The 26,132-nt window shown below is 42.7% G+C and overlaps 1 long non-coding RNA gene across 6 annotated transcripts in view; it reads right to left on the bottom strand.

Moving 5' to 3' along the window:
• Window positions 1–26,132, bottom strand: part of LOC121931472 — a 155,936-nt gene that overhangs the window by 47,450 nt on the left and 82,354 nt on the right. For 5 of the 6 annotated variants that reach the window (XR_006104142.1, XR_006104141.1, XR_006104143.1 and 2 more), the window contains exon 4: window positions 5,331–5,463. This is a non-coding gene — a long non-coding RNA (uncharacterized LOC121931472). Of the gene's footprint in view, window positions 1–388; window positions 438–5,330; window positions 5,464–26,132 lie in introns of those variants that run through there. The other variant, XR_006104144.1, reaches the window with a different exon arrangement.

The following is a 26,132-nucleotide window of genomic DNA, read 5'->3' as shown; positions in this document are numbered from 1 at the left end:
GTTGGAAGTGACCCGATTAGTCCCACAGACAGACTTGAACAACAGCAAGCTTTCATATTTTCAGAGAAGGAGTAGCCATGGATGTATGGCCTCCGCAGGCAGGGGACCTCTGGCTCTCCAGATGTTTCTCGATTACAACTCTCACCATCCTTGAATACTGGGTCTTTTTCTCACTCTTGTATTATTTTTAACACATTTGCCTGATGAAGAAGCCAGAGGAGCTTTGAAAGCTTGCAACATATAATATTTTGTCAATTTTGGTTGGACTAATAAAGATATCGAGAGCTAACCTGCTGTAATGGTTTGAGTGTTGAACTATGACGCTGGAGACCAGGGTTCAATTCCCAGTTCGGCCATGAAATGCCCTGGGTGACCTTGAGCAAGTCACATTTTCTCAGCCTCAGGGGAAGGCAATGGCAAACCTCTTCTGAAGAAACCTGCCAAGCAAACCCCATGATAGGGATGCCATAAATTGGAAATGACTTGAAAGCACACAACAAAAACAACAATAAAGGTATCACTGTTTGTGGATTTTCGATATTATTGTGCTTTGCTATATGACCACCACAGCTAACCCTGGATATACAGTCAGCCCTCCATATCCATGGATTCAAGCACCCAAGGCTTGAAAACATTTAAAATCTAAATAAAATCCAAAGATGATTTTGCCATTTTATGTAAGGGATACCATTTTTAATGGGACTTGAGCAAACACAGATTTTGGAATCCATGGGGGATCCTGGAACCAAACCTCGGCAGATACCAAGGGCCCACTGCATTTACTGGTCATTTTGGTAAGGGCTGGTGGGAATGAGAATCCATCCTCTGGAAGGTGACTGATGGCTGGTGTTGCTGATGTCAGGGAGCATTAAGTCAACACTAGGTTTTAGTTGAATTTTAAAGGACCAAACTATGGTGTGGAGGCCTAATCACAAAACAAGTACAGCACCTGGGACAGCTCCTGTGAAGTTCAGGTTAAATTCTGGAGTGCATTCACTGCCCCACTGATCCTGGAGCAAGCAGCCACCATTGGTAACAGCATCCCCTTCCTTGCAGTACACTTTAGTTGCAAGGTACAACCTTTTCAACAGGCACAGCCTTATCTAAATCATCTGTAAAAAGTTTCCTGAATGGTTTTCCTGTCTTACTCCGAGTATGATTTTCAGTTGCTTTAAAAACCTGCTAGTTTCTCATTCCTTCCACTTTCCCCCTTTGTCCTCAGCTTACTTCAACTGCTGCAAACTGAGTTTGCCTGCAATTTATTCAGCAGAGGGGGAGAGGAAATGAAGGGGTAAATGCCATCCTTCCCAGTAAGTTCAGGCAAAAGCTTGTGTGTTTGTCCTCATTATTAACTTTTCCCATCTTGAGCACATTGGAGTAAGACAGAAAAACCATTATGCCCAGGTTTTCATCTGCAAAACATCAGAGGGTATAAGTATCACATAAGCTTTTGGTATTCTAGTATAAATACAGTTAATAGGAAGCAGATTTTACTCCAATCCAGCTTTCAGAGTGAACATGTTGATGTCTGGGAGTGAAAATAATCCTATCACTTAATGCTTTTTGGTATGCAAGAGGCAGTTAAGCACAGGACGCTAGCTTGTGACACACATTTGACCATGATAAGTGATACCATTAAAACACTGCAATAAACCAAGCTGGCTTGCTATCTCCTCAAACCACAAAGGTGGATGAGGAACTATTAATCAGAGATGGAGTTGTCTCTTTGCTTTCATGTGGTCGGCTTTGGCTTTCTAGGCAATTAACGCTCTGCTGGCATCCGCCTGGGGAAATCTGATCAGCAAACTCAGTTTTGTGCCCGACAGTTACAAATCACAAAAGCCATAAAAATTCAGAGTTTCCTCCCCAAGATAAGGGAAAAGCCGATAGTTTCCAAGTTTCTGCAGGAGACAAGTTTGCCAAGAAAGTCTTGACAAGCTCCCTATTAGACAAGCACTTTTAGTTACTCTGTAAAGATTTATGGCTCAAAGCACCAACAAACTCCTTCAAAAAACAACAACAAAAATAAACCAACACATAGTATGCTAAGGCTCAATTCTCTAATATGTGTTCGTTTTTGGAATAAAAATCCTACACAGTATGAGCACCAGCATGGCATAGTGGTTTGAGTGTTGGACTAAGACTCTGGAGACCAGGGTTCGAATCACTGCTGAACCATGAAAGCCATTGGGTGACTGTGGGCAAGTCACACTTTCTTACCCTCAGAGGATGGCAATGGCAAACTCTCTCTGAAGAAACTTGCCAAGAAAACCCTGTGATAGGTTTGCCGTAAGTTGGAAATGACATCGTACAAAAAACAGATGCCCTACTAAAAGAGAATTCTGAAGCAAATGGGCTAAGTGACAAGGACTGCATGTCAACCAAGACTTTGGATCAGAACCGGTACTGAAGGCACACAACAACAACAACAACGGCAAACACAACAAACAACATGGGCTGATATACGGAGAAGCCTTCTCTTGGTCGCACCACCATCAAAAGACGGCCTTTTCAGTGGCTGCTCCCACACTTTGGAACTCCTTTCCACAGGAGGCCTTGGCTGGTCCCCTCTCTGCTGTCTTTTCAGAAGCAAGCAAAACTCTTTTTATAGTTTTTGTTATATATTAAAAGCTAGCTGAACCAAAAAAGTCTTTGTGAAGTTAAAGGCTTTCATGGCCAGCATCCACAGTTTTTGGGGGGTTTTCCAGGCTATGTGGCCATGTTCTAAAAGAGTTTATTCCAAACATTTTGCCAACTACAAGAACCAACTCTTCTAGAATGTGACCACATAGCCCCCACCCCAAAAAAAACCCCGTCCAAAAACTATGGATGCTGGTCATGAAAGCCTTCGATTTCACAAATACCTTTTTGGTTAAGCTGGCTTTTAATGTATGAACAGGGAAAGATGGTAAGAACTGTTCAACTGTGGAATATACTGCCTTGGAGCATGGTGGGGTCTCCTTCTTTGCAGGCTTAGAGACTGGATGGTCATCTGTTGGGAGTGTTTTGATTGTATCTTCCTCCATGGCAGAATGGGGTTGGATTGGATGGTCTTTGTGGTCTCTTCCAGCTCTATAATTCTATGATACAGAAGCTGACTAGACAACAGAATGAATTTTAGTTCAACACTGTTGACAGAACAATGTTCTTCACTGAACCTAAAGGCAACAGGTTCACTTAAGGGATTAACAACAGGCAATATGGGGGCAGTGGATGGCTTCTATGTCAGTGGGTGATGAATCTACTCTGGGTATTAGTCTGAATTTTAAAAGAGCTATTCAAGATATCAAAGCATCTGAGGAAATAGACTGATGTCTACGAAAGGTCATGCTGCCAAATTCTTTCTTTCAGTCAGTCTCAAAGGTGCTACAAGCTCTCTACATACGGATTCTACAGACCAACACAGGCGGGTTACAAACCGCAATTAGGGACGTCCTGAGGACGTCCCGGTTTGAAAAAGGGGCGTCTCTTCTAGACGCCCCATACCCTATCACGGACGCAGTCCGTACAAAATGGCGGCGCCCTGTTCATACGGGCGCTACCATTTTGACGTAGCAGACGCTCTGCGTCCGCACGTGGCACCTCAGAAGTGACGCTGCAAGTGCGCCCTTTGGCACTCGCGACGCCTCTTCCGGGGCCTGAGAAGGAGCGCGATTTCCACGCTCCTTCTCTGCAGCGTCCGGGAGCCGCGCCGTTTAAAGGCTGCGGCTCCCCGACGCTGCAAGCGGCAGCAGAGGGAGAGCGCTGCAACCCGGCGGTTTGTAACCCGCCATAGTATCTTTGAGTTCTACCAAGGTATCAAATTTATTGTGAGGACAAGATTCAGCACTCTGGACAGCTCCCATAGAGTTCAATCTGAAGCACAGAACAAATTTACCTCTTTCCTGATGTGGAAACCACCATTTTCCACTGATGTCACATGGCATATATGGCTCTGTCTTCCAAAAGAGCTTTCAACCACTCTCTAGTGCCCAATATCTGCTGCCCGAGGCATAATCATTGTACCAATGAATAGCGTAGTAAAAGGCAAGGGAGCACCAAAAAGATGCATGGATCCCCTCTATTCCCTAATTAATGCAGCCTTTAGGATCTGCTGGAATTTTCTAAGTTCTTGGCATCATTTCCCTCTGCATTATCCTTTAGATCCTTTGTTACATGCTCCTAAGTTTTACTTTTGACTTATCCATGGACCATATCAAAATCCATAATTTTGGCCTCCAAACCTGCCCTTGACTTACACATGAGACTGACTTATAGTTGAGTATATATGGTATGCAGTTTTCGGTATCTAGATTAAGTTGAGGAAGCAAACCCCCATGGATATGGGGGTCAACCTGTACTAAATACCACTGGCAAATTTCTGTTGAAAACCATCAGATGCCAATATCATTATACGTCAACTGTCAAAGGCTTTCCCATGCCAACAGTCAAGGATCCCATATTGAAACTAAGCAGCATAGGATGTCATGCTCCTATTTTGGTAAATAATCTGCAAACATTTGACTATACAAACATTTCGCAGAAAATATGTTTCGGTTCTAATCTAAAACAATAACCGAGAATGAAAAGTACAACCTAACAGGGCCACAAATTAAGAGAATATCCATGGAAACGTAGAGGATGATGCTACAGGCCCTCTTTCCGCTACGCTGGCAGAAAGAGTGTTTTAAACCACATGCCACATTTTATGCGGAAATATTCTCTCTCTCTCTCTCTCTCTGTGTGTGTGTGTGTGTGTGTGTGTGTGTATTATGTATTATTGGGTTATGTTTCCCATCACTGTGTCAAATATGACAGTATGGCAGACTAAGGAAGCAGATTACCACCCCTACAGCATTTGGAAGCAATGTAGATCACCACTGAAACTGACCCCCTTTGATGCATGCAAAGGGACTTTGAGCATTCAGCCAACTCTCCCCAACACACTGGTATAAAGCTAGGCATTGTTATCAACCATTGATGTAAGGATCTGCTTCCGCCTTTTAAACAAGACTGGAAAAGCTAATGTAATTCTAAAGCAGAATCAGGTAAAAAGGTATTCCAGTACCTGATATCCAAAACCCCCATTCCATCTGAAGTGTGTTCTTCCGCAATATAGCCCTTCCCTGACATCAAACTAAGTCAGCCGGGAATGGTGGTAGACAGAAGATGCTCCATGGGCACAGTCCTACCAGCCTTAGTTTTCCATCTCTAAAATGGGCACAGTACTGCTGTGAGAGCAAACCCCCACATGGGCTAAAGAGCATGCTAAAAGTTCAATAGAGAAATGATCAAACTGATCTCAGATGGAGCAGAACAAATAACACTGAATTTAATGGCATTTAACTTACCGTTGTGGCAAGCTTGTGGAGCTCTATGCAGACCTCAGGAGTTCATTTCATTTCAGGCTCCATGGAAGCATAATTCCGCTCTCAGGTTTTTAGTCCATTTGCTGTCTCAGCTTCTTCTTTTTGGCGGGCAATGCTATGAGCAAAAAAAGAATGAGAAACAAATCCAGTGAGGCTTCCGTTCTCAATTCTTCCTCCTGTCTGAGTCAGTAGAGCCCACAATTTAGACACAGAAAAGTAGGAGGGGGGATTAATAATTTTTGTCTTCTTCTTTTCTTCTCCAGTTGGAAGAGAAGCTACTTTCTCACTAATGCCAATCTGGCAGCTGATATCAAGAAAACCAACTTGCTCCTGCAATCTGGCATTTGCTGTTGATCTATGATAATACAGCCAGGAGACCCCAGCCAAGAGGTTCAAAAGAGTGCCATCTGATCATACACGAAACAAAAACACAACGTGTTCAATCCCCCGCTCTGCGTTGGCCGGGCATGCCATCTTCCAGTTTTCTGAGCCCAGGTTTTCCTATTTGATCTCCCAAAAGCAGAGGCACGGAAGAGGAGTATTATAATTCCAGCGTGAACGGTTTGTACTCCACATATTACAGAACGGAGTGCACGTTCTCTCCCAGCTGCATACACAATGGGGCTGATCTGGCATCCCTGTTCTTCCCTCCCCACTTCAAGACGCTGCCTTGAATTTAGTTTCATAACAGGCTCTCCACTAACCACCTACTCACACATCACAGAATAGGTTTGCACTGAAAGCTCTCAGGAAATCACCACTGGTTGCCGATGAAATCCACGCTTCCAAGATTTAAAAAAGAAAGACTCTTTCCTCCCATTTTGACTACAGAGTCCTCTATCACTTGGAAATGAAGCCATACTCACTGTCTGTGGCCCAAAACACATGCAAACACAAGGACCCTTCAAAACATGAATTTAATCATCTATGGAAGTTCAGGAAAAAATTGTGGAGAATGGATTTGACAATAATGATAGACTGTTAATGCTTAAGTGGAATCTCCATTAACAGAAGCAGTGCATATATCGCCAAGTAGAAGATGCTAAAGACTAGCAACAGGCTAAAGCACTTGCTTTCATTCCCTACATGTGAGGATCCCAAGGGCACTACTTGCTCACTGTTGTCGATCAGAATTGGATGGACTTGTCCAGTAAGGCACTTTCTTTTTCTTAAGCCAACTTCCCCCACTTGGGGTCCTTCAGATGTTTTGGATTACAACTCCAGTCATCCCAGTCAGCATTATATAGTCCAACCTTTCTGGAGGATACTAGGTTAGGAAAGCTGTTCTTAAGCATCACTGTCATCCATCTAATTCTCTTCATCCATCATACTCTCCACATTCTGTGCCAGCTTTTCCCACACAACAACCCTATGGGGCAGGTCACTACAAATTCGCATTTTACAGATGGAGGAAAGGAGACTGAAAGCTCATTATTCCCCATACCACAGGTCCAAAGCAGAGTGTGGGTTGGTATCCAGAATTCCCAGATTCAACCTGCTTGCTTCTGAAGCATGCTAAGATGAAGTATGCAAGATGTCAGAAATGGGATCCATAATACCACCAAGACTATCTGCTTCCTTATGGAGACCAGGGAGAAGATGCTCATACCCAGCATTAATGATACATGTAAAATGATTGAAAACGACAACCAACAGGAGCTGCCCAGTAGCTAGGGATTAAAGAAGACTTATATCTTTTCCCAGCCTCAGTAGGAATAGGTGCTCAACACCTGTCCAGAAAATAGTCCCCAAGGCTCCCCCTTTCTTTGCAAACAACAACAACAACAACAACAACAACTGTATGTTGTGCAATATTTTTACTTTTTTGTGCAAACAACAAAGTATTTTAGGTTCTTTTAAAAGTTCCTCATTGAAAAAAAAGAGAGAGAAGTAAATTGAAAAATACACAAAAGCTTTTATATATTAGTCCAGCAGGGAAATTTTTAAAAATTGAAATCTTTCATCTTGGTATGCAAGAATGAAATAAGGAACAACTGAGATCCCTTCCTACACCACCTTGGTCAGTACTGTTTGCTGGGCTGTTGGTGCTTTAAAGTTATCCAACCATCCCAGTACACATGGTTTCAGATGTCCCCCTTCTAGCTGAAGATTAAAGTGACCGAACCTGGGTATATCGCGCATGCAAAACAGGTGTCAGAGGGGCCCTTCCCTTTGCACTGAATGGCAAACATAAATCAGAGAAACATCAGACACAGAAGAAAAGAACTGCCCACAACCAGCCACTCAAAAGAGTCCTGAACTAGTTCCAAACATGATTTTATAAATAAATAAATAAATAAATAAATAAATAAATAAATAGCCTCCTCAGCTCCAGACTTACATCTTCGTGTTCCATCACTCCATCAGTTAATTCAGAAAGCCAATCTGGGTGCACAGTAGGATTAGGCGAACGCTGCTGCTTTCTTCTTACTCAGCAAAGAGGGAGGCTTATATAAATATCTATCTTTAGGAGCTGGCTCACAAAATCCATCTGAAATCCCCAAGTCCTGGTTCTACTTGTGTGTCCAAAGTGGTTGGTTTTGATAAAGAAGAGCAGAAGGAAGACTGCAAAAGCAAAGCCTTGACTGGGAGGTAGCTTTTGGGGGTTTCCCCCACCTTTTTTTAAAGTTTTGCTCTGATTGAAAAGATGATGGGAATAAAATAAAATATATTTAGCAAACCTGCCAGCTGTGCGGGATGCACGTGCCAGCTGCAACACTCATCCCTTGCAAATGGCAATCGCTCAGCCCTTCGAGTCTTGAAATCATTCACTGGCCAAGGATGAGAACTAAATGCACATCTCCAAAGAAGGGATTTGGACTCGGGGAAGTGAAGCAAAGCCATGTGCCTCCCTGACCACCAACAGAACAGCCTCCCCCACTGATCCAAACCACAGAATGACTGGTAGTGAATGATTTCCTCTCCTTTCCAGCCTCTGCTGTGTGCTGCACACCACTGAGACATCCCAAAGCCCTTTCTTGGCTCCGATGGAGATTCCAAGCCAAGTCCACCCGGCACTGTCAAACACAGAGGCAGCCAATGTGCCAGAATCCTGGCTTTTGAGTCAACCCTCAACTATACAGAGAAGGAAATTAGTCAGGGAGGCAGGCAGCACATGGTTTGCTGTGAGTCGCTCCTCAAGCTCTCGTGCGATGCAGCCACTTCTGAGAAATGCAAGATCCTGGCAACGCCCAAAAGCACAGGAAAATTCCACACACCAAGAAACAGAAAGAAAGAAAGAAAGAAAGAAAGAAAGAAAGAAAGAAAGAAAGAAAGGTGCAATGTGTACAGGGTCAGAGGTGAGAGAAAGAGAGAAAATCCATGTGGGTGAGCCATAAAAAGTTTGGTGTTGGTGGACATGGTTTATTAAAGTTGACTTTGTACCAGAGGAGGTACAACCAAAATAGTGATGGAGGAGAAGGGATGGATGGAGAGAGAAGGCATTTCGTACACAACCACATGCAAACACAAAACAAAACCAGGTCCTTTCTTGTGCTTGATGAGAAAAATACTTAAAAAGAATGGAGAGAATTTCATCGGTGGCTGAGGTGGTGGAGGAACTGACTCTTTGTAGGTTTGTGTTAAAAAAACAGAAAACCCCAATTGGAGACTGCTAGTCAACCAGATTGGAGAACAAGTACTATAAACCCTCCCAACACTTCACAGATGAAAGCTGGTACATATGTGGCCAAGCAAGCTCAGAGTGTGATCAAGAGGGCAAAATGAGAAAGAACATGCAAGCAAGGTGCAGTGGTTAAATGCCTGTACTGCAGCCATTCACTCAAAACCACAAGGTTGCGAGTTCAAGACCAGCAAAAGGGCCCAAGCTCGACTCAGGCTTGCATCCTTCCGAGGTCACTAAAATTAGTACCCAGACTGTTGGGGCAAATTAGCTTACTTGCTAATTAGCTTACTTGCTGTTCACCGCTATGATCTTTGGAATAGCGGTATATAAATAAAAAACAAACAAACAAACAAACAAAAAACAAGGAGAGGCTACAGCAGTTTGCTTTTGCCTGAACCACCAGAGAAGGGTGAAGTGTTACCCCTTCCCCCCCTTCTTCCTACTTCTGAGCTAAGAGTGCAAAGTAATTTTGTACTTTGAACTCAGTTTGCAGCAACAGAAATAAGCTGAAGACCAAGGGGGGAAATCAGATGAGGAGTGAGAAACTGAGGCATTTTAAAAGCAGCTGGAAAAATGGGATAAGAGGATTAACTAGGATTGTCCCCACAAAGTCAAGGCAGTTGGAAGGTACGGTACCTTGAGATACAAGTAACTACTGTGGAAAGGGAAAACAGCACAGTTAGAGCTTTGCATCATTCAGTGGGAGAAGAAAGGGGATCCATACATCTGCTGCTGGGATATGCTAACTCTTATGGTCACCTAGAGTGCATCTCCACCAGTGATTCCCAAACTTTGGTCCTCCAGATGTTTTGGAATTCAGTTCCCAGAAGCCCTTACTGTTGGCCAAGCTGGCTGGGGTCTCTGGGAGTCCAAAACATCTGGAGGATCAAAGTTTGGGAATCACTGACCTACACTGTAGAACTGGTGGTTTGACACTAAAACTACAATTTGACACTGTAGTTTGACTTTAAGTGCTGTAGCTCCATCCTATGAAATCCTGGGATTTCTAGTTTTTACAAGGTCTTTAGCTTTGTCTGCCAAAGTGCACTGATGCCTCACAAAACTGCAAATCCCATGATTCTGTAGGATAGAGTCATGGCAGTTGAAGTGGTGTTAAACTGCATTATTTCTACAGTTTAGATGCACTCTAGTGGAAGAAAGCCAACATGGTTAAGGTTTTTGATGGACTGGGATTCCAGGAAACCAGGGAACAAATAATCAACACCATCTTGGGTGTGTCACACTCACTCAACCTCTCAGTAAGGCAATGGCAAACCTCATTGGGAAAAAAATTGCCAATAAAATCCTATGAAAGGGTTGCCATAAGTTGGAGTCAACTTGAAGGTACATAGTGACAACACAACACCTAGTGATAACCCTTCCACAAAGATACACAGAGTGTAGAAAGGAAAAAATAAGGCCATTCCTACACCACTTCTGCTGAAACTCTTTTTCACACCCTTTCAACTCTCAAAGTTGAAGCAATGAGGCAGCCCTTCCAGAAGCAACCTGAGTTGTTTCCAGCTAGGTTGCAGAGAAGTAGCCAAGGGGGGGGGGGTTCTTGGTGTCCGAACCCCCCCTTCCGTTAGAAAAATGAATGGTGCGTGCTGCTCCGCCGCACCCAAGCCCCAATATAATGGTGGCACTTAGTCTGGACCCCCCCCCTTCCTAAAATCCTGGCTACGTCCCTGTAGGTTGATCATTATGTGAAGTATAAACTGGGTTTTATTTTTTCCCTCTTCCCTCCCCATCCCTTACGTCTAAATTTAGACTATGAGCCACAGGGCAGGGATCTTTTTTGTCAGCTGTTCTGGGAGCCTTCTTGGTTAACAGGCATGGTATATACAAATAAATAAACTTGCTGGTTCAATGAAAAACAAGCACAATGTGTAGGGAGCAGGTGGGGACTTGCAAATATTGGCGTTCTTTTGTTCTTTCCAGTCACCTTCACCTTATGGCAATCCTATCCTAACGTTTTCTTGGCAGGATTCAGTCAAACAAGGTTTGCCACTGCCTTCCTCTTGGGCTCAGAGGAGACGACTTTCTCAATGGATTTCCATGGTTGAGCAAGGATTTGAACATCAGTCCCCTGGAGTTCTAGTCCACACTCAATCCATTGAGCCACACTGGTTCTTCTGTAAATATAGGGATTGTAATATTTATCCTGGAGCACAACCGCCTCATACTTTGGACTAGACAGGGAGGCACACTTGCCTGAAAGATTGGACACCAGCAACCAGAAAGAAGAAAACAAGACAAAGGGGGAAAGTGGAACCAAGACATTTTATAGGCAGTGGAAAAAGTAAGATGGCAGAGAATTAATCAGGACTGTCTTTATTGAATCAGGATAGTTGGCAGGTTACCGAGGGACGATATCATCTGCAAGTATGTGTGGAATGCAGACCTTGAAAAAATTACTTTTCTGGATGCCAGTTCCTTCCCTGAAGTTCAGATCCAACTTGGCTGGTGGCCAAATTGGTGGTCCAGAAAAGTAACTTTTCCATGATGTTAGGGAGGGATTCATGATTACATGAGGGATCGAACCACCACTGCACCAGCCTTTTGCCTCATTTCATGCCCACTTCCAGATCTCAATCTCCAGAAGGGAGGGTGAGATGGTTTTTCAAAAAGGATCACAACTAGTTCAGTTGAACCTAAATAAATTCCGAAAGGTAAAATGCCGATCAGATACAAATTAAGAATAAAGGATTGTAGGAGCTACCAGGAACTTAAAAAGCCAACTGAGGCTAGAGGAGGATGATAAATGTTTAAATGATAGAGCAGACACTGTAACTTCCAGAATCCCCAAGCCATCCTAGCTAGCTGGGGGATTCTGGCAATTATGGTGAAAAAAAGGAACTTTCCTAAGCTCCACATAATTGTTCCATTGTGCAATGCTATTCAAAGCAGTGGGTCCCTGGACCAATACCGGTCCCTGGATGCTGGTCCCTGGCAAGTTTTCAGGAAAGAAACAACTGTAGCCAATGGGCACAAATTTAGTATAGGTCCCAGGTAGATTATTAAAAAGTAAGTGCTGAATCCCCCACATCAGATAGCCTGAGAAATACTGTCACAGTGTGTTGCCTAATGTCCTTGTCTCTCCAATCAAATAGGTTTTGCAGGTTCTCAAAAGATATACAAAATTCTGCGAAAACCAACATGCAGATGAGGATAACAGTGAGATGAGCAACCATGATTCAGAACAGCTTGTCTTAATCTGTTTTTGACTCTCTGGGGTTGAGTGGATGGTGTGTGTGTGTGTGTGTGTGTGTGTGTATTAGGCATATATAATAAAAGCTACTGTCTCCAGCCCCCACAACCCATATCACTGGAATGTTGATACTGCAGAGGTCAGGCCTTCAAATCTTTATTACTCAACTCAGCTTCATGTCAACCTCACTGACTAAGGGAACGACTAGGGCAGAAAGTAGCCGTTTCACTCACACCTGCTACAAAGATAAATCCTTATTTGGACCAGGCACGGGTACTTGTCAAACGGAAGAGGATGTTGATTTTGTAAATGAGAAACAGGAGGCCCAATGCACCGAGGTTTCCACCCCACAGTATCATGAGTATCTGCGGCACTCTTCAACAGTATTACTTTCCAGGAGAAAGGTGGCTTCCCCCAGGCCATAGCTGGAGCACAAATATTTTTCCTCTACCTTCTCTGCTTTTTATATAAAACATTTAAGGGTAGCTGTGTTGGCCATTTAACAAATACAAACAGAAATCCATCAGTGATACCTTTATTGGCCAACCAAAATACACAATATACTTGTTGCAAGCTTTTGACAGGCGATGTGAAGTGACATATGCACATGCACACACACACTGCAGTAAAGCTCTTGCTGGTTTGACAGTCCGCTCTTGCTTTTCAGCTCAGAAGCTGTGATGTAGACTCACACATCTCTGATTTCCTCTCTTCTGTGCTGGAACTCTGGAACGTGATGTACTGTATTACCGTGCAGGCACAGAACTGACTGATGCTCAGAATTCATTCTGCCTAGCTGCTGCCTCCACTAAATCTCTATCAAGCTGACAATTGGCTTTTTATTCAGTATCTTAACACACACACACACACACACACACACACACACACATCCAGGGTGCCACTAAGATACTGGAATTCTCTCCCATTACACATCTGCAGCAGGAGCCAATATGATGTAGTTGTTTGGGTATTGGACAGACACTGGGAGACCAATGTCTGTCCTCGTTAAGCCATGCAAACCCACTGGGTGACCAAGGGCAAGTCACACTCTCTCAGCCTCAGAGGATGGCAAAGGCAAACCCCCTCTGAACAAACCTGTGTTTAGGACTGAACCATGCCAAGTTGTTTAAAATGCATGGGGATGTTTCACAAGACACGTAGCCTTGTTTTTGCCAGAAATGGAAATTCTCTACAAGGTACAGTCAGTCTCACATTTCACACTTTCAGGTGTTACAACATGTAAATTGCACACATAAACCCATCTCTTAAGTCAAACCTTGATATAGTGCCTTCATAGTTCCTTACTCTGGGCCCCTCAAAAAATCCAGAGGATTGGAAGACCCTCTAAACAAGAGAAACAAGGGTTTCAGGGGAAATAAAGAATTTGCAAATAAAATAAAATAAAATAAAAATCACTTCCCTCCTTCTCTCATACACAACAGAGCATACCTGGATAAAACAGACTGACACAAGACCAAGAAGGTAAATCTTGATAATCTCTCCTTGCAGGTAACATGGATCATTTATCCCTACTGGATGAAAACATAAAGATATCTATGCAACTTTCCCCTGTAGAAAAGAGAGAGATTACACATATATTTTCTGCACAGAAAAACACATTCCCTCCACAGAAATACTTATGGTTTTTCTGTACAGAAAACAGTTTGTGCACAGAAAATATATGAGAGTTTTTTGGGGCAAAAATACATTTCTGCACAGAGAAACCACATACATTTCTGTACATATAGTTTCCAAGGCACAAAAATCTTACAGTAGCCATGTGGCCCAGTGGGGCTTCCCATGCATTCAGAAACATGCGTTTCCCTTTCTTGACTCATCAAGTTTAATCATTAATGCACAAACCACAGTCACATCAAAACTGGAACTCTAGCAGCATTCTGCTAAAACTGCTATCCACAGAATGCTGCCTGCACTGCCTGAATAAGAACAATGACTCAGTTATGTTTCTCCTGCTATATAGTTTTGGCTTTCCATATTACAAGGATGGTTTACAACAATAATCTTTAGTCCCTTCAGACCATAAAAATCCTTCCCCAGGCTTTCCATGATCAGAACATTCCAAAATATTAGAGGATTACCCAAAATTAAACTAACAGGAGGTTAGCTAGAAGTTATAGCAATAGTGAGGTACCACCATGTGTAAGTAGTTGCCAGCGTGTTTAGAGAACAGTGTCAAGGAACCTATGGATTATAGATTATTTGTCATAAACCGCCTCGAGTCCCCTTGTTGGGAGAAAGGTGGGATGGAAATGAATGATTGAATGAATATGAATAAATAAATAAAATAAAATAGATTTGTGTAGAAAACAGGAAAGGAAAATATGTATAAGAAAATAAGAAATCAGTCTCTCTCTCTCTCTCTGATACACACACGTACAGTGTTTAACTTCTTTCCTATCCTATGCCTCACCATAGCTCCTTCTCTCCCAAGTTTTTTTAATTCAGCAATTTAAGGTAGGTCTCAGGCAGTTAAGTGTCTTTGAAGCACCTTGTTAAAATAACAGCAAGTAGACAGAAGTACAAGTCAGTTCCGACACCTACCTATGATTATTGAGGGCAGAGGTACACTGTATTTGCCCTGGCATGGCGCCCAGCCTTCCTCACACCTGCGGCTTTCAATTCAGAGGACTTAATATGCTACTCTCCAACTCTGGCACTCAGTGAAAATGGTCCGCAAAAAGTGACAAAACAAACTACATCTTCATTTTAGAAGATGCCACTGATGAAGTAGACTTAAGTCTATGAAAGCTTATGCTACCAACTTCTTTCTCCCAGTAATTCTTAAAAGGGCAACAAGATCCTTTTACATACTGAAACATAGCTATTAAAACACTCCCTAGTCCTCTGCAAAGAAACTCCAAATCTACCACCAAATCCAACAGAATGAGGGTTTTCTTCCTTTTATCTGCAGAAGGTTCCACGTATGTGCCCTGGCCTTTGCCAGTTGGAATATGGACTGGACTGGACAAACAAGCATCCCCTAGCATGACAACTTTCTATGTACAGTGGGCCCTTGGTATCTGCTGGAGTTTGGTTCCAGGAGCCCCCATGAATACTAAAATCCACAGATGCTCAAGCCCCATTAAATACAGTGACAGAGTAAAATGGTGTCTCTTACATAAAATACCAAGATCAAGGTTTGCTTTTTGGAATTTATATATTTTAAAAATATTTTCAAGCCGTGGATGTTTGAATCTGTGTATTAAAAAAAAGTGGATGTGGAAGGCTGACTGTATACACAGTTGGATTTGGGCACTGTCTGTGCTGCCCATCCCCAACCTAAGCTCCCTCCCAATTCAGACTGCAATTCCCACTGCCTATGCTGGCCAGGGATAGTGAGAGTTGCTGTCCAACAATGGTTGATTCCAGTCTTCTCAATGGGCCAAAAGAAATCTGCTTAGCTACTTCCCATTTCATTCTTATCGGCAGCTGAAGACTACTGGGCAGGCTGCACCTGGCAGCTCTGGACTGCCTCCAGGGCCACAGTGTCCTTTGAAAGGCCACTGCCAAGACCCACCCTGGCTGTGCATTAATTCCCCATTCTCAGCAGTGCCAGGCAGCTGGGTTTTGTCATCTTTTGTAATCACCCACAATGTCCCTGACACAAGGGCAGAGCAACACATTCTCCAACATGCCACAGCTGAAAACTGGGACATATGTGTCCAAGTAGCATCAGAGTATGGTCAACTTAGTGAAAGGTATTAATGAGGAAGAACATACAAGGTTAGAAGAGGTTGCAGCAGTTTGTTTTTTCTTTAGCCTACCGGGAAGGGCAAAATTCCACTTCTTCCTCTCATCTCCCCTCCCCTCATAAATAAACTGAGTACAAACTTAGTGTTTTGTGGGTTTTTCGGGCTAAACAGCCACAGAACCAAAAACTCCACTAAAAACTACAGATGCCAGTTGTGAAAGCCTTTGGTTTCACATTAGTCCAAACTATGTTTGCACTTTGAACTGTTTGCAGCAATTGAAGCAAGCTGAGGACAAAGGAAGAAGAAAACTGGGACATTTTAAAAGGCAGCTGGAAAAAGTGGGAGGGCAGAGAATTGATTTTTATTGCACATGTCACAGTGCAACATTTGGAATATATATAGTAGCAGGACATGGGGAGTGAGGGTATTTCTCGCCAAATAAAAATTCTGCCCCAGATGAAATTTTCCTTTAGTCCTTAAATTTCTAGCATTTCAGAGAAGCAAACAATGAAAATTGTTCACACCTGGAGCTCTTCCATCTGATGTGTTTGCAGTTCCTTCCCTGTTCCTTTCCTTTGAGCATGTAAACTGTATTTCTGTAAGCAATCAGAATTTTTTTGTTACTGTAATGCTAGAAATGTGGGCATTGAACGAAAATTTCAGGAGTGGGGGGGGGACAGAACTTTTATTTGGGGGACAATGCTCTTATTTTGCTCCCCCACATATCTATACCCTTATCCTAACTTAGTATGGCTCTTAGGCATGTGAAAAATATAAAGCAGGCTGGACGCACCAATTGTTATTGTTACTGCTTTTTTGTATGATGATCTGACTACCCTTTGGCAAAAAAACTAAAAACCAGAAAAACAACTTGGATGGATATGACTATACAACACATCCAAGCAAGCTTTCTGTTATACAGGTACACCCCTATTAAAAAAGCAGATATGTTCTTGAATATTACATAACAGAAAATTTGGTACCAGAGGCAGAGGTAGCATGGAATGAATGGGAATACTGTATAGTTGAGTCTCCCTTATCTGAAATTCTGAAATCCCAAATAGCCCAAAAACTAAAACATTTTTCATGGATGTCTAAGACAGTGACATCTTTGCTTTCTGTTGGTTCAGTCCACACAAATGTTTTTTCATGCATAAAGCCATTAAAAATATTATTCAATATTACCTACATGCTATGTGTTTAAGAAGTGTATATAAAACATTAATGAAGTTTGTGTTTAGACTTGGGAACCATTTCCAGGGTATCTCATAATGTATAAGCAAATACAGGTATTTAAAAACCTTTTTTTAAAAAAAATCCAAAATCCAAAACAGTTCTGGTCTCAAGCACTTCAGATAAAGGGGACTTAATTTCAGCACAAAAAGGAAAAGCAGTTTACTATGTTTCACCAATGTTTTTATTAAAAACTAATAATACAGGTCTATTGAACTGAATTCTGTACAATAGGGTTATGTGAACTGGGCTAAAATATTACTCTCTTCCCTGTCCAACTGCAGGTAGGTGGGATGAAGGAAGCATTTTTGGTGCAGAGTGCAAACCTTTTTTGCAAGGTGGGTAGGCAGAAACACTCCGGAGGCCTGCCTCTGCCATGCCTTGTTCCTTTGTGGACGGTGTGCCAACCTGCACGGCTGGCTTTGCATTTCTTCCTGCAATTCTCCTTGCTATTGTTCCATGCCCACGCAGATGTCTCTTAAGATTCCTCTTGATTGCAATGAACATGCCTCCAAGTCAGCTTTGTGTCCTTGGAAAAAAGCCCTGGAAGACGTGGGCTGGGGATGGAGACACCAGGCAGGCGCCTCTTGCCACACAGCTCCGCCAATGCCCTCTAGCTTGCCCCTCCCTGGTTGTGCCAGTTCTGGAACTCCTACAAGCAGCCTCCTAGCTGCCATTTGTGGCAGAGGTTGTCGAGAGCAGGCTGATGTGATCAATTATCTACCCAGGATAAGGGTGGGACTAACCACTTGCGCAGTGTGCTAAGGTCTTCAGGAATGCCAGCCTTTGCCAAGCAGGAAGCGGAAGACTTTAATGTTGGCAAGCATGTGCTGTGGAAATTCACTGAAAAAGAAAGACCACAGTTGGCAACACCAAAGTCAAATATTCTGCACTCGTGGGGTGAGAAAGACCTGATAGCAAAGAGATGGGCCACTGCGGAGGGTCCAGGGCCATATTTTTGCCCTGGGGCAAAACTCACTGCCCAAAATATGCAAACATAAAAACTAAGCAAGAAGTAACTAGAAGTCAGCTTCTGGTTTTGAAAAATGGATATGTTTTGGTGTTAAAGCATGGTACCACTGCAATCTATTTAAAACTAGGATGGGCATAGTGAGGGCACAGGGCACATCTGGCCCCTGGATCTGTGCTTGTGGCCCTCAAAGCCCCGTCTGTCCACCAAAGCCTTGAAAATTTTCTTGCACCTTTCTGGCATTCTTTTTGGGCAAAAATCACCGAACATGATACAATGGTACTTCTGGGTCACATTTTGGACAGAATGTAGGTGACCATGGAGGTGTTTTGGGAAGCTCTTTGAAGGTATAACTTCAGGTAACAGTTGGGGAAAATTGGTACCCAGTTCCCTATCCAGTGGCCCATGCCTGATTTAAAAAGTGTGTTGCCACTTCTGAAGGCTCTCCAGTTACACAACGTGTCTGTTTTTTGGCCACAGAGGTGGTCTAGACTAGTGCTACTTGAAGTAGGGGTCCCTGGACCAATGCTGCTCCTTGAGCCACTGGCTGCTGGTGCCTGGTGAGTTTGCAGGAAAGGGAAAAGAACAATTACTGTATGTCCAATGTCTTGGGCTTCTTGTTGTTGCGTGCCTTCAAGTTGTTTCTGACTTACAGCAACCCTAAGGTAAGCCTATTATGGGGTTTTCTTGGCAGGTTTCTTCACAGAGGGTTTGCCATGCCATCTTCTGAGGCTGACAGAGTGTGATTTGCCCAAGGTCACCCAGTGGGTTTCAATGGCACAGCTGGGATTTGAACTCTGGTCTCCAGAGTCCAACACTCAAACTTCTACACCACACTGGCTCAACTGCCTGTCCCCCACATCAAAGAACCATCAGAGTTAAACCCTTTGAGGGCAGCAAGTTGTGCCAGAGGCACATTTTGTCCACCCTTGGAATAGCGAAAAGTTTATAGAGTTTCTTTCACTGTATGTATGTTTATTTCTGCAACTTCCAGAACGTGAAAAACAGTAGGACCTTGGGAAACAGTAGGATTTGGGGAACATGAAAAACATTAAGATATACACTAGATTATAAGTCAACCTCCTGTATAAGTCAAGGACAGGTTTTGGGGCCAAAATTATGGATTTTATTATGATCCATGGATAAGTCAGGAAATGTAACAAAGGATCTAAAGTATGAAGCAAAGGACAACAATACCAAAGGAATTACAAAATTCCAGCAGGCATACTCATCCTAAAGGCTGGATAAATAAGAGAGTAAAAGGGAGTCACTGCTTTCAAGACAGATTATGCTCTTGCCTTTAACCTGGGGATGGTTCCTCTTTTAATAAGAGTTAAAATACAGTACTTACATTGACCAGTGGATAAATTGACTCAGTTTTTGGAGGCCAATTTCTAGACTTATACATGAATATATACAGAACAGAGCCAACCTGGTGTTGCAGTCTGAGTGCTGGACTATGGCACTGTGATACCAAGGTTCGATTCCTTGCTCAGCCATGAAACCCACTGAGTAACCCTGGCAAGTCACAGTATCTCAGCCACAGGGGAAGGCAAAGGCAAACCTCCTCTAAACGAATCTTGCCAAGAATGCCCTGAGATAGGGTCATCGTAAGTCAGAAATGACTTGAAGGCACCCAACAACAATATACAATACAGATATACAGCAACATTCCTTGTTGAGAATCAGTTTTTGAGGTGAAGCCATTACACCCAAATGCACAGCTTAACATCTAGGGTTTGAGATGGAAGTTTAAGAAGTTGGACCAGTAAGTTCAGGATTTAGGAACTATGAAATGCTATTCTGTTGACTAGGCAGGAAGAAGCAGCTCATGTTTATATCAAACTTAATAGAGTGGGTTCCTCATACTTTCACTTATAGGATGTAAATCTTAGTATAGAGAAGGTCCCTAGGTTCAAGCCTAGGACCTTCTCTATGTTCTTCTCCAAGTTTATCTCCAAGTTCCTCTTTTGAAAAGGATAATTATGTATTTTAATAAATGAGAAAATTAATAACGATAAATAAAAAAAGAAGAAAAGGATAAGGAAGCAGACAGAGATAAACCGTGCTCCTTTACCCTGTTGGCCCAAGCGTCTGGCAGTAGACTTGCCCTCTCTCAACTCTGTCTCTGGCATCTTCCTGTCTCACAGAGTTCAACGAGACCAAATCAATGTAATGTCTGCCCTTATCTATATGGTTTCACCTGTTCATCTACAGGGCTCCATTCTGTTCATCCACATGGCACCATACAAGGTGCTGTTTCTTTCCCAATATTACAGTGTATAAACCCAGAGAGGTGTCTTTATATATCTCATTCTGTTCAAGAGAGCCAGCATGGTTTGAGTGTTGGACTATGACTCTGGAGATCATATTCCCAGCTTGGTCATGAAACCCACTTTGTGCAAGTCACAGACTCTCAGCATCAGGTGAAGCCAATGGCTAACCTCCTCTGAACAAATCTTGCCAAGAAAACCCCATGATAGGTTTGCCTTAGAGGTGCTATAGGTCAAAAACAACTTGAAGGCACACAATACATACACACACACACCGTCCAATTGTCACGATTTAGCAGGGGGAGTCCTAGATAATCCTCTGCTGTCTCACTTTTTCAGCAGCTCTTACAATGTCCAAGTTCTCTCTCTTCCTCTCACCTGACGTCCTATACCTTCCTCAATGTCCCAATCTGGGAGGAAAAATCCCAATTAACCCTCTGCCATCCCACTTTTTCAGATGCTTTTATAATGTCCTGGTTTCTCTCTCCTCCTTTGTCCTCTGCTTACTTCCATTGCTGCAAACTGAGTTCAAATTCCAAAAGTAATCTGCATTTAATTCACTCAACAACAGAGAGAGGAGGGAGAATTGGAAACTCAGTACACTACACGATTTCCTGGATTTCTTTGCTTAAAATAGTTGTTTGTCTGTTCTTCCCCATTAAGTTTTGTCCCCTTGCTGCTTGTCACACCCTTCTGACCACACTCTGATGTGGCTCGTCCACATGTACCCTGGGCTTTCATCTGTGAAATGTTGGAGAGTATGATATTTTGGTGGTTCAAGCTCCCCAAAAAAGACATCTGAAAAAGGGACTTGCCCCAGACCCTCCCACCTTGCAATTTCCTGGCAAGCTGACTCCGCTTTGGAAGAATGGGAAGTCCCTTCGCCAGGTCAAAAAAGGAGCACAATATGAATGCACAGACACATGTAGGTCAAAGTATAAAGGGAAGGAAGTCAGCAAGCATGAAAACATTTTGAAAAATGAAGACTTATTTTTTTTTTTTTTTTTTTTAAAAATGCCCAACTCATAATGCATTGTTCCCAGAAATGGTTTGATTGATGCCAGAGCTCAGCTCTGGCATGTTGTGAATGGAGTCCTGAAGGAACTCAAATGCCCTTGCGTGGGTGAATGGCCGTGAACAAGTCCTCAAATATCTCAGTTGATTAAAAGGGGCACTATCCCCTTTTACACTTGGGCACTCTGTTAGAAAGGCACTTGGATGTTGGCTTATCCTAAATCCAAAGCTTGAGAAGGTTACCCATCCCTTCAACCACCTAACAGTTGTTCTGTGCCTCAAGTCCTTTCTGATTTATGGAGACCTTAATGATGAAGCTATAACAGATTTTTCTGGGGCTGAGAGTGTGCGACTCACTCAAGTGGGTTTTCATGGCCAAGCAAGGATTCGAACCCTGGCCTCTAGAGTTGTAATCCAATGTTCAACCACTGCTGTGTGCTTAGCCAACAGTCATGGGACTCAAAACAGTAGCTACCTACACAGAACCTGGACGTTATTTACTTATGTTTTTATGTAAGGCGGGGTGGGCATGTTGCAAGAGTCAGTGTGGCATAGTGGTTTGAGTGTTGGATATAACTCTGGATTCCCAGGTTGGCGATGAAACTCACTGTGTGACCTTGGGCAAGTCACATCCTCTCAACCTCTGAGGAAGGCAATTGCAAACTCCTCTGAACAAACCTTGTCAATAAAACCACATGATCGGTTTGCCTTTGGGTCACCATAAATCAGAAATGTTTTGAAGGCACACAGCAACAGGGCACAATATAGCCTTTAGGCCACATATGGCTCCTGAACCCCATTGTGATAGCCCTTGAAGCCCACCACCAGCCCTCCAACTCCTTTCACTTTTTGTAAAAAAAAAATCAGTGCAATTTTAGTATAGTGCTGTAGCTCAATCCTATTGAATTTCAGGATTTGTAGTTTTATAAGCACTTTAGCCTTCTCTGCTAGCGTACTTGCGCCTCACAAAACTAAAAATTCCAGGATTCTGTAGGATGGTGTTATGGCAATTAAAGTAGTGTCAAGTTGTATTGTTTCTACAATGTGGATGTGCCCTCTGTGACATAAAACATACAAAGTTTTGAAAGTTTTAAAAAATGCACCACCTCCAGCCAAGAATGGTGTCCGCATTACCTATTTTATCTTTTATCTTATAGACATAGCTAACAGACAGCTCTCTTACATGCTGTCGACATTTTCTTCCTCGTTGGAAATGCATGTCATCATGCTCTGACATTTTTATCCTGCTTTTGAGCCAAACACTGATGCTCCAAGTAACATGCAATATTTTTTTAAAGAGAAGCAATTATTGTTATAGTATATATTTTGGAGTGAGAAAAAAAAATCTGAATTAGCTTGCCAAATTAAATACTTCCTAACAGCCTTCTGACCCCATTTTGCCTGGCATGACATGGTCTTTCAGCCAACCAAAAAGCTATTTTAAGAGGAGGTGAAGTGGGCGGGGTGGAAGGAACTGTAAATACAATCCTAGGAAATTATATTCATTTAGGAAACTATAGAAGAAACATTATAGAACAGGCTTGTAACAGTCCTATAAGAAGACTGGCATCTTCCATGCTATCTTTCTGCAGGCAGGTTAAGACGTTTTTCTTTGAAGACCGACGACGGCTCAAGGGAACTGGCTCATGCAGCATGATGTTGAACTATTTGTGTTTTATTTGTTCTTTTAAATAGTTTTTACACTGCTTTTGATTTTGTAGATAGTATATATATTTTAACGTTTGTATTAGGTATAAATACATTTTAGCAATTTCTCTTGTTATTTCAAAGACATAGACAGGGGTTTGAATCCTGGCTCGGCCATGGCAACCCACTCAGTGACCATGGACAAGTCACATTCTCTCAGCTTCAGGGGAAGGCAATGGAAAACCTCCTCTGAACAAATCTTGCCAAGAAAACCTCATGATAGGGTTGCTTTATGGTCACCATAAGTCGGAAACAGCTTGAAGGCACACAACACACAACTTCTCTGAATTGTGCCTCTTATCTTGCCTTTCTGCCCCTTTAGTAAAAACTGGCCTTCTCTATACAGACACCATTTCTCTGCAGCCGTTTACCCCTGTACCAGGGAACAGCAATCTACTTAAACAAGTGTCAAATTTATGAAGAGACAAATAAACGGTCTTCTAAACAAAAATTCCAACAGAACCTGCACAGACAGAATCAGAATCATGCCAATATTGCCGCCTTCAGCCGGCTGGCCAAACGGAAGAGAAATATAACAGCCGCACCCATGTGAAGCCTCAAGATGAAAATCCTAGCTTCTGGCAATCTATTTAACACTCCAGAGCCAACGAGCTGAAAAAATGCTATTCAAAACCAGTGGATGGTTAGTATCAGGGAAGAAGTACAACTTCTAAAATGTGGGTTTGCTGCTTATCTAGGTCTTACAAATCACATGGATGTGCCTTATGCAGCTCTGCCTCTTTCTTCTACTCTTTTTTTGCAGGACTACAATGAGAAGTCAATTCAGGCTGCATCCACACTGCAGAAATAATCTAGTTTGACACCACTTTAACCACTGTGGCTCAGTGCTATGGAATTCTTGGTATTGTAGTTTGCTGTGGCATCAGAGCTCTCTGAGAGAGAAAGCTGTCTCACAAATCTACAGTTCCCAGAATTCCCTACCATGGCAGTTAAACTGACATCAAACTGGATTACTTCTGCAGTGCAGATGCAGCCCCAGTACCCAATCCCTTGTGATAAAGGCATTCTTGTAAACACAAGTTAGATATTCGTAATACCTATTTTTCCAGAGGACATCACAGTAAACCGTGGTTTATTGTGACACACAAAAAAACTAACCCACATCCTCAGGCACATGGACTTAACATGAATTGAGTGCAAACTATTTTGGCATTTTGGGATCAGTTTGCAGCAATTAAAGTAAACTGAGGACAAAGGGGGAAAGTGGGAAGAGGAGAGAGAAACTGGGACATGTCAAAAGCAACTGATAAAATGATATGACAGAGGATAAATCAGGAAGGTCCCTGCCAAATCAGGACAGGTGGAAGGTATGGTTCTAACATAGTGAACTAAGGAGACAGATAGTGTCATAATCAACAATGCAAAGGAAGAATGCTCTTTCTTCCAAATGATTACTTTTACTAAAGTAAATGGGTGTAAGAGCTGGACAGCAATAAAGCTGGCACAAAGAAAGTCAACTCATCTGAGATGTGGTGCTGGAGAAGAGTTCTGCAAATACTGCTGTTGTTGTTGTGTGCCTTCACATCATTTCCAACTTATGGCAACCATAAGGCACATGAGGTTTCCTAGGCAAGATTTGTTCAGAAGGGGTTTGCCTTCGCCATCATCTGAGGAGGAGAGAGTGTGACTTGCCCAAGGTCACCCAGTGGGTTTACATGGATGAGCCAAGATTTGAACTCTGGTATCCCAGTGTCCTAGGGCGGTGCTCAAACCATTACACCACACTGGCTCTCACAAATACCATGGACGGCTCAAAAGACAATCAGGTGGGTCCTAGAACAAATCAAGTCTGAGCTCTCCCTGGAAGCCAAAATGACTAAACTCGGGCTATTGTACTTTGGCCATGTCATGAGAAGGCATCACTTACTAGAAAAACAATAACACTTGGAAAGGTGGAAGAAACAAAGACTACATATCAGATAGGTCTGATGGTCCTGAGTCTGCAGACCTGAGCAGAGATACTGAGGATAGGGTGTCTTGGAGATGTTGCATTCCCAGGGTCGCCATGAGTCAAGGTTGACTTAAAGGCAGTTAACAACAAGTAGAATTTATCCATTATAATCACACTATTTAGATTTTTTTCAGCCACACCACAACCCTGTTTCCTTATATTCTATCATATTCTTATCATCAGCGACGTTGCAAGCATCCTACACAAACTTCACGCTTTCACGAAACTTAACTGCACATTTTGGTGAAAACAGTCCAACTTTCAGCAGCAGCTGCAGGTTTCTATCCCTGGGATGTTCTGCTGGTCTTCTGTTTGCAAGGCACACCGGGATATCAGGTTATTCAGAGTTTTGCAACCTTCTGGTGGCTGAGAAACTTGTGGTTTCCCCGGAATTAAACTTGGAAACTGAAGCCAGCCTTTCACCCTAAAAGATCTATAGAGTGTGAGAACGTAAACAATGACCTGCCCACAGGGGAAACCATTTCCTCTCTATCATAATGAATCACAGATTTGTTTCCCTTCACTGAAGAGAAAGAAGTCCGAAGCAGCGACTCACAAGGGGACAACTTCCTACAAGAGCTTTGTACCTCTGTCATATTGGGAGCGATTGAATGTATCACTCCATTCATTCCATATAGCATCAGTCAGAGGAGAAAGTCATTTGTCTTTCTAGATTAATTCATGGATAAACTTAAATGACTTTCTGGAAAAAGATAAAGGCTGTTAGTCAGACAGAGACACATTGGGCAGAGTCTTCTGGAAGCAAGCATTCTGGACTCACGGGAGTCTCTGATAAACTACTGTAATTCCCTGGTACACACTGGCATGGGAGACTGCTCTGTTATGAGATAAAGTTTAGACACATCATACATCACATGGTAAAGGAAGTCATTATTGTTGTTATGTGCCTTCAAGTCACTTCCAACTTATGGTGACCATAAGGCAAACCTATAAAAAGCAGTTTTCTGAGGCCGAGAGTGTGTGACTTGTCCAAGGTCACCCAATGGGTTTCTATGGCTGAGCAAGAAAATAAACCCTGGTCCCAGAGTCATGGTTCAACGCTGAA

Source organism: Sceloporus undulatus, chromosome 5 (genome assembly GCF_019175285.1).
Source record: "Sceloporus undulatus isolate JIND9_A2432 ecotype Alabama chromosome 5, SceUnd_v1.1, whole genome shotgun sequence".
NCBI lineage: Eukaryota > Metazoa > Chordata > Lepidosauria > Squamata > Phrynosomatidae > Sceloporus > Sceloporus undulatus.
This window is presented reverse-complemented; position numbering and strand designations above follow the sequence as displayed.